Source organism: Oncorhynchus keta, chromosome 10 (assembly GCF_023373465.1).
Source record: "Oncorhynchus keta strain PuntledgeMale-10-30-2019 chromosome 10, Oket_V2, whole genome shotgun sequence".
Lineage (NCBI taxonomy): Eukaryota > Metazoa > Chordata > Actinopteri > Salmoniformes > Salmonidae > Oncorhynchus > Oncorhynchus keta.
The window spans coordinates 108,932-118,080 of record NC_068430.1 but is presented as its reverse complement, the minus strand read 5'-3'; the positions used below and the strand labels follow the sequence as shown (position 1 = coordinate 118,080).

The 9,149-nt window shown below is 46.5% G+C and overlaps 1 long non-coding RNA gene across 2 annotated transcripts; it reads right to left on the bottom strand.

The window, feature by feature from the left end:
- Positions 1-8,667: 8,667 nt before the first annotated feature.
- Positions 8,668-9,125, bottom strand: LOC127931988 (uncharacterized). 2 transcript variants are annotated; one of them, XR_008143453.1, is made up of 3 exons: positions 9,098-9,125; positions 8,824-8,990; positions 8,668-8,768 (listed from the first exon to the last, which is right to left on the bottom strand). It is a non-coding gene; the product is annotated as an uncharacterized LOC127931988 (long non-coding RNA). The 2 variants fall into 2 exon arrangements; XR_008143452.1 differs by having other exon boundaries at positions 8,668-8,990.
- Between the last annotated feature and the right edge of the window lie 24 nt (positions 9,126-9,149).

The window sequence follows — 9,149 nt, the reverse complement described above, 5'->3', positions numbered from 1 at the left end:
ATGTTGCAAAATGTGACAGAAATTTTACAGGTGGGGAGAGAGCGAGGGTTGACGAGCAGGCTTGAAGCGCTAAGCATTTTATTACAAGCATTATCTGAATTAGGTCCATAGAATTATACCTAGGACGAGAGGCTTCTATGAAGGAATCTTGAATATCCTTTGAGCTAGTGTTGCACATGGGGATGTGTGAAACTTACTCCTCAGCCTAAAATGTCCCCACTTGCACCAGTGTATAGCTAACTTTTCGAATTGCACCAACTGGTAAGACACTTCAGGAAGGCAGTCATGAGTGCTAGCAAGGCAGAGGTCCCAAGTTTGTGCCAGGTCTGGGCCAAATCAGGAGAAAGAGGTACTTGCTAAGCAAGCAGTGGTTGCATCCCCGCCTGGTATGGCAATAGCTCGGCATCTGACTGTAAGGCACTACCCGGGTAGTGCGTCAGATGCTGTGCAGTACATCACTGGGGCCAAGCTTCCTGACATCCAGGACATATATACTAGGGGGTGTCAGTGGAAGGCCCCAAAAATGGTCAGACTGCTCTCTCTGCTACCGGGCGGAACCGGAGCACCAAGTCTAGGAACAAAAGGCTCCTTAACAGCTTCTAACCCCAAGCCATAAGACTGCTGAACAATTAATCAAATGGCCACCGGGACTATTTACATTGACCCTCCCCCCACTGCTACTCACTGTACATTATCTATGCACAGTCACTTTACAACTGACCTCGGCTAACCTGTACCGCCACCGATTGGCTCAGTACCGATACCCCCTGCATAAAGCCTTGTTATTACTATGCAATTTTCTTCTGTTACTTTTTATTTTATAAATATATATTTTTGCTTTAGTTTATTTCAGTAAATATTTTCAGAATGTATTTTTTGAATATTGCATTGTTGGTTAAGGGCTTGTAAGTCAGCATTTCACAGTAAGGTCTACCTACACCTGTTGTATTCGGAGCAAGTCCTTCACAGTGGTGCAATGACCTGGATCTACAGCTGGGGGCACTGTTGAGTACATTTGAGTAGTGACTGGAGCACATGGGGATGTGTGAAACTTACTTCTCAGACTGAAATGTCCCCACTTGCGCCAGCGAATAGCTAGCTGTTCGTGTGGCACCGACTGGTAAGTTTGGGCCGAATCGGGAGGAAGTTGTACTGCTAAGCAAGCAGTGTGACGTCCCTTACACTAGCAAGCTAACAAGCTTGAGTTTCAGAGCGGCACCAGAATTAAAAACACATCTTACCTTAGTGTAATGAATAAATCCATTGTGAAACGTGATAACTAGGCTTACAGTATCCTTCAATAGTTTAAAAAAAGTGAATTTGATGTTCTCTAGCTAATAAAACACCTCTTTCCCTATCTTCTCACACTTCAAACATCAGTACAGTAGCCTATGGTAATGTCAGGTCAGTTCAGTAACCTATGGTAATGTCAGGTTAGTACAGTAACCTATGGTAATGTCAGGTCAGTTCAGTAACCTATGGTAATGTCAGGTCAGTACAGTAACCTATGGTAATGTCAGGTCAGTACAGTAACCTATGGTAATGTCAGGTCAGTACAGTAACCTATGGTAATGTCAGGTCAGTTCAGTAACCTATGGTAATGTCAGTACAGTAACCTATGGTAATGTCAGGTCAGTACAGTAACCTATGGTAATGTCAGGTCAGTACAGTAACCTATGGTAATGTCAGGTCAGTTCAGTAACCTATGGTAATGTCAGGTCAGTTCAGTAACCTATGGTAACGTCAATACAGTAACCTATGGTAACGTCAGGTCAGTACAGTAACCTATGGTAACGTCAGTACAGTAACCTATGGTAACGTCAGTACAGTAACCTATGGTAACGTCAGTACAGTAACCTATGGTAACGTCAGGTCAGTACAGTAACCTATGGTAATGTCAGTACAGTAACCTATGGTAACGTCAGTACAGTAGCCTATGGTAATGTCATTACAGTAGCCTATGGTAAAGTCAGTACAGTAGCCTATGGTAACGCGTCATTACAGTAGCCTATAGTAACGTCAGTACAGTAACCTATGGTAACGTCAGTACAGTAGCCTATGGTAACGTCAGGTCAGTAGCCTATGGTAACGTCAGTACAGTAGCCTATGGTAACGTCAGTACAGTAGCCTATGGTAACGTCAGTACAGTAACCTATGGTAACGTCAGGTCAGTAGCCTATGGTAACGTCAGTACAGTAGCCTATGGTAACGTCAGTACAGTAGCCTATGGTAACGTCAGGTCAGTACAGTAACCTATGGTAACGTCAGGTCAGTAGCCTATGGTAACGTCAGGTCAGTACAGTAGCCTATGGTAACGTCAGGTCAGTACAGTAGCCTATGGTAACGTCAGGTCAGTACAGTAGCCTATGGTAATGTCAGTTCAGTAGCCTATGGTAACGTCAGTACAGTAGCCTATGGTAACGTCAGTACAGTAACCTATGGTAATGTCAGTACAGTAACCTATGGTAATGTCAGTACAGTAGCCTATGGTAACGTCAGTACAGTAGCCTATGGTAACGTCAGTACAGTAACCTATGGTAACGTCAGTACAGTAACCTATGGTAATGTCAGTACAGTAACCTATGGTAACGTCAGGTCAGTACAGTAACCTATGGTAACGTCAGTACAGTAGCCTATGGTAATGTCAGTTCAGTAACCTATGGTAACGTCAGGTCAGTACAGTAGCCTATGGTAACGTCAGGTCAGTACAGTAACCTATGGTAACGTCAGTACAGTAACCTATGGTAACGTCAGGTCAGTACAGTAGCCTATGGTAACGTCAGTACAGTAACCTATGGTAATGTCAGTACAGTAACCTATGGTAATGTCAGTACAGTAACCTATGGTAACGTCAGTACAGTAACCTATGGTAACGTCAGTACAGTAACCTATGGTAACGTCAGTACAGTAACCTATGGTAACGTCAGGTCAGTACAGTAGCCTATGGTAACGTCAGTACAGTAACCTATGGTAACGTCAGTACAGTAGCCTATGGTAACGTCAGTACAGTAACCTATGGTAACGTCAGGTCAGTACAGTAGCCTATGGTAACGTCAGTACAGTAACCTATGGTAACGTCAGTACAGTAGCCTATGGTAACGTCAGTACAGTAGCCTATGGTAACGTCAGTACAGTAGCCTATGGTAACGTCAGTACAGTAGCCTATGGTAGTACAGTAACGTCAGTACAGTAGCCTATGGTAATGTCAGTACAGTAACCTATGGTAACGTCAGTACAGTACAGTAACCTATGGTAACGTCAGTACAGTAACCTATGGTAACGTCATTACAGTAGCCTATAGTAACATCAGTACAGTAACCTATGGTAACGTCAGGTCAGTAACCTATGGTAACGTCAGGTCAGTACAGTAACCTATGGTAACGTCAGTACAGTAGCCTATGGTAACGTCAGTACAGTAGCCTATGGTAACGTCAGTACAGTAGCCTATGGTAACGTCAGTACAGTAGCCTATGGTAACGTCAGTACAGTAGCCTATGGTAACGTCAGTACAGTAACCTATGGTAACGTCAGTACAGTAACCTATGGTAACGTCAGTACAGTACAGTAACCTATGGTAACGTCAGTACAGTAACCTATGGTAACGTCAGTACAGTAACCTATGGTAACGTCAGTACAGTACAGTAACCTATGGTAACGTCAGTACAGTAGCCTATGGTAATGTCAGTACAGTAGCCTATGGTAACGTCAGTACAGTAACCTATGGTAACGTCAGTACAGTACAGTAACCTATGGTAACGTCAGTACAGTAACCTATGGTAACGTCAGTACAGTAACCTATGGTAACGTCAGGTCAGTACAGTAACCTATGGTAACGTCAGTACAGTAACCTATGGTAACGTCAGTACAGTAACCTATGGTAACGTCAGGTCAGTACAGTAACCTATGGTAACGTCAGTACAGTAACCTATGGTAACGTCAGTACAGTACAGTAACCTATGGTAACGTCAGTACAGTAACCTATGGTAACGTCAGGTCAGTACAGTAACCTATGGTAACGTCAGTACAGTAACCTATGGTAACGTCAGTACAGTACAGTAACCTATGGTAACGTCAGTACAGTAACCTATGGTAACGTCAGTACAGTAGCCTATGGTAACGTCAGTACAGTAACCTATGGTAACGTCAGTACAGTAACCTATGGTAGCGTCAGTACAGTAACCTATGGTAACGCTTTGTTCAGGTCAGTACAGTAGCCTATGGTAACGTCAGTACAGTAACCTATGGTAATGTCAGTACAGTAACCTATGGTAATGTCAGTACAGTAGCCTATGGTAACGTCAGTACAGTAACCTATGGTAACGTCAGTACAGTAACCTATGGTAATGTCAGTACAGTAGCCTATGGTAACGTCAGTACAGTAACCTATGGTAACGTCAGGTCAGTACAGTAGCCTATGGTAACGTCAGTACAGTAGCCTATGGTAACGTCAGTACAGTAACCTATGGTAACGTCAGTACAGTAACCTATGGTAATGTCAGTACAGTAGCCTATGGTAACGTCAGTACAGTAACCTATGGTAACGCTCAGTACAGTAGCCTATGGTAACGTCAGTACAGTAACCTATGGTAACATCAGTACAGTAACCCATGGTAGCGTCAGTACAGTACAGTAACCTATGGTAACGTCAGTACAGTAACCTATGGTAGCGTCAGTACAGTACAGTAACCTATGGTAACGTCAGTACAGTAACCTATGGTAACGTCAGTACAGTAACCTATGGTAACGTCAGTACAGTAGCCTATGGTAACTCAGTACAGTAACCTATGGTAACTCTCAGTACAGTAGCCTATGGTAACGTCAGTACAGTAACTGACAGTAACTGATTTGAGTTTTAATTCCAGTCCCCTTTTCTCTCCCTATGCCCTCGTTCCCTCCCCCAGTCTCCCTTTCTCTCCCTATGCCCTCATTCACTCCCCCTTTCTCTCGTTCTCTCCCCCAGTCCCCCTATGCCCCCATTCTCTCCCCCGGTCCCCCTATGCCCTCATTCTCTCCCCCAGTCCCCCTATGCCCCCATTCTCTCCCCCAGTCCCCCTATGCCCCCAATCTCTCCCCCAGTCCCCCTATGCCCTCATTCTCTCCCCCAGTCCCCCTATGCCCTCATTCTCTCCCCCCCTGGTCTCCCCCAGTCCCCCTATGCCCTCATTCTCTCCCCCAGTCCCCCTATGCCCTCCCCCATTCATTCTCTCCCCCAGTCTCCCTATGCCCTCATTCTCTCCCCCAGTCCCCCTATGCCCTCATTCTCTCCCCCGGTCTCCCTATGCCCTCATTCTCTCCCCAGTCCCCCTATGCCCTCATTCTCTCCCCCAGTCTCCCTATGCCCCCATTCTCTCCCCCCCAGTCCCCCTATGCCCTCATTCTCTCCCCCAGTCCCCCTGAATTATGCTAAAGTCCCCCTATGTCCCCTCATTCTCTCCCCCAGTCCCCCTATGCCCCCATTCTCTCCCCCAGTCCCCCTATGCCCTCATTCTCTCCCCAGTCTCCCCTATGCCCCCATTCTCTCCCCCAGTCCCCCTATGCCCTCATTCTCTCCCCCAGTCCCCCTATGCCCTCATTCTCTCCCCCAGTCCCCCTATGCCCTCATTCTCTCCCCCAGTCCCCCTATGCCCTCATTCTCTCCCCAGTCCCCCTATGCCCTCATTCTCTCCCCCAGTCCCCCTATGCCCTCATTCTCTCCCCCAGTCCCCCTATGCCCTCATTCTCTCCCCCAGTCCCCCTATGCCCTCATTCTCTCCCCCAGTCCCCCTATGCCCTCATTCTCTCCCCCAGTCCCCCTATGCCCCCATTCTCTCCCCCAGTCCCCCTATGCCCTCATTCTCTCCCCCAGTCCCCCTATGCCCCCATTCTCTCCCCCAGTCCCCCTATGCCCTCATTCTCTCCCCCAGTCCCCCTATGCCCCCATTCTCTCCCCCAGTCCCCCTATGCCCTCATTCTCTCCCCCAGTCCCCCTATGCCCTCATTCTCTCCCCCAGTCCCAGTCCCCCTATGCCCCCATTCTCTCCCCCAGTCCCCCCCAATCTCTCCCCCAGTCCCCCTATGCCCCATTCTCTCCCCCAGTCCCCCTATGCCCTCATTCTCTCTCTCCCCCCCAGTCCCCTATGCCCTCATTCTCTCCCCCAGTCCCCCTATGCCCCCATTCTCTCCCCCAGTCCCCCTATGCCCCCATTCTCTCCCCCAGTCCCCCTATGCCCTCATTCTCTCCCCCAGTCCCCCTATGCCCTCATTCTCTCCCCCAGTCCCCCTATGCCCCCATTCTCTCCCCCAGTCCCCCTAGTCCCCCATCTCTCCCCCAGTCCCCTATGCCCCCATTCTCTCCCTCTCCCCCCCCAGTCCCCCTATGCCCTCATTCTCTCCCCCAGTCCCCTATGCCCCCATTCTCTCCCCCAGTCCCCTATGCCCCCAATCTCTCCCCCAGTCCCCCTATGCCCTCATTCTCTCCCCCAGTCCCCCTATGCCCTCAATCTCTCCCCCAGTCCCCCATTCTCTCCCCCAGTCCCCCTATGCCCCCATTCTCTCCCCCCCCCAGTCCCCTTATGCCCCCATTCTCTCCCCAAGTCCCCCTATGCCCTCATTCTCTCCCCCAGTCCCCCTATGCCCCCATTCTCTCCCCCAGTCCCCCTATGCCCTCATTCCCTCCCCCAGTCCCCCTATGCCCCCATTCTCTCCCCGTCCCCCTATGCCCCTTTCTCTCCCCAGTCCCCCTATGCCCTCATTCTCTCTCCCCCAGTCCCCCTATGCCCTCATTCTCTCCCCCAGTCCCCCTATGCCCTCATTCTCTCCCCCAGTCCCCCTATGCCCTCATTCTCTCCCCCAGTCCCCCTATGCCCTCATTTTTTAGGCCCTTATCTATGGCTTTCACATGACTGGGCAGGGGCGCAGCCATGGATGGTCCTGGGTGGGGATCGGCCAATCGACTTGGGAACAAGGCCCAGTCAATCAGAATGAGTTCTTCCCCCACAAAAGGGCTTTATTACAGGCAGAAATACTCCTCAATTGTCTGGGTGGCTGGTCTCAGACGATCCTGCATGTGAAGAAGCCAGATGTGGAGGTCCTGGGCTGGTCTGCGGATGTGAGGCCGGTTGGACGTACTGCCAAATTCTCTAAAACGATGGAGGCAGCTTATGGCAGAGAAATTAACATTAAATTCTCTGGCAACAGCTCTGGTAGACATTCCTGCTGTCAGCATGCCAATTGCACAAAAAGTTGATACTGTAAGTGTTTTACAGTATAAAATAATGCTACAGGATTTATAAACATAGCTTGTCTGATAAATGAACAAGTCTACAGCCAGATAACATACAGTATCTAGTCTGATAAATGAACTAGTCTATAGCCAGATAACATACAGTATCTAGTCTGATAACATACAGTATCTAGTCAGATAACATACAGTATCTAGTCTGATAAATGAACAGGTCTACAGTCTATAGCCAGATAACATACAGTATCTAGTCTGATAAATGAACAAGTCTACAGTCTATAGTCTGATAACATACAGTATCTAGTCTGATAAATGAACTAGTCTACAGTCTATAGCCAGATAACATACAGTATCTAGTCTGATAAATGAACTAGTCTACAGTCTATAGTCAGATAACATATGGTATCTAGTCTGATAAATGAACAGGTCTACAGTATCTAGTCTGATAACATACAGTATCTAGTCTGATAAATGAACTAGTCTACAGTCTATAGCCAGATAACATACATTATCTAGTCAGATAAATGAACAGGTCTACAGTCTATAGCCAGATAACATACAGTATCTAGTCTGATAAATGAACAGGTCTACAGTCTATAGCCAGATAACATACAGTATCTAGTCAGATAAATGAACTAGTCTACAGTCTATAGTCTGATAACATACAGTATCTAGTCTGATAAATGAACAGGTCTACAGTATCTAGTCTGATAACATACAGTATCTAGTCTGATAAATGAACTAGTCTACAGTCTATAGCCAGATAACATACAGTATCTAGTCTGATAAATGAACTAGTCTACAGTCTATAGTCAGATAACATATGGTATCTAGTCTGATAAATGAACAGGTCTACAGTATCTAGTCTGATAACATACAGTATCTAGTCTGATAAATGAACAAGTCTACAGTCTATAGCCAGATAACATACAGTATCTAGTCTGATAAATGAACAGGTCTACAGTCTATAGCCAGATAACATACAGTATCTAGTCTGATAAATGAACAGGTCTACAGTCTATAGCCAGATAACATACAGTATCTAGTCTGATAAATGAACAGGTCTACAGTCTATAGCCAGATAACATACAGTATCTAGTCTGATAAATGAACAGGTCTACAGTCTATAGTCAGATAACATACAGTATCTAGTCAGATAAATGAACCAGTCTACAGTCTATAGTCAGATAACATACAGTATCTAGTCTGATAAATGAACAGGTCTACAGTATCTAGTCTGATAACATACAGTATCTAGTCTGATAAATGAACAGGTCTACAGTCTATAGCCAGATAACATACAGTATCTAGTCTGATAAATGAACAGGTCTACAGTCTATAGCCAGATAACATAGCAGGCCAACTCATATTATGTTCTTCTGAAATACATTTTCTTCATATAGTGTTTCTTTAGACCTGTCTAAAATAAATAAATGAGTTTATTGTGATGGTATTTAATCAGGTGATTTATTAGACTTTAAAATGTAGCTGTTTATAAGGTGACAGAATATAACTGCCACAGACAGCCCTTAGGTCCCCAAGACATGACCTTAACCCTGACAGAATATAACTGCCACAGCCCTTAGGTCCCCAAGTCACATGACCTTAACCCTGACAAAATATAACTGCCACAGCCCTTAGGTCCCCAACACATGACCTTAACCCTGACAGAATATAACTGCCACAGCCCTTAGGTCCCCAACACATGACCTTAACCCTGACAGAATATATCTTACCACAGCCCTTAGGTCCCCAACACATGACCTTAACCCTGACAGAATATATCTTCCACAGCCCTTAGGTCCCCAACACATGACCTTAACCAGATGACAGAATATAACTGCCACAGCCCTAAGGTCCCCAACACATGACCTTAACCTGACAGTGTCAACAGGTGGGTTCACTAACTGGCTCAGAGTTACAGCCAGGG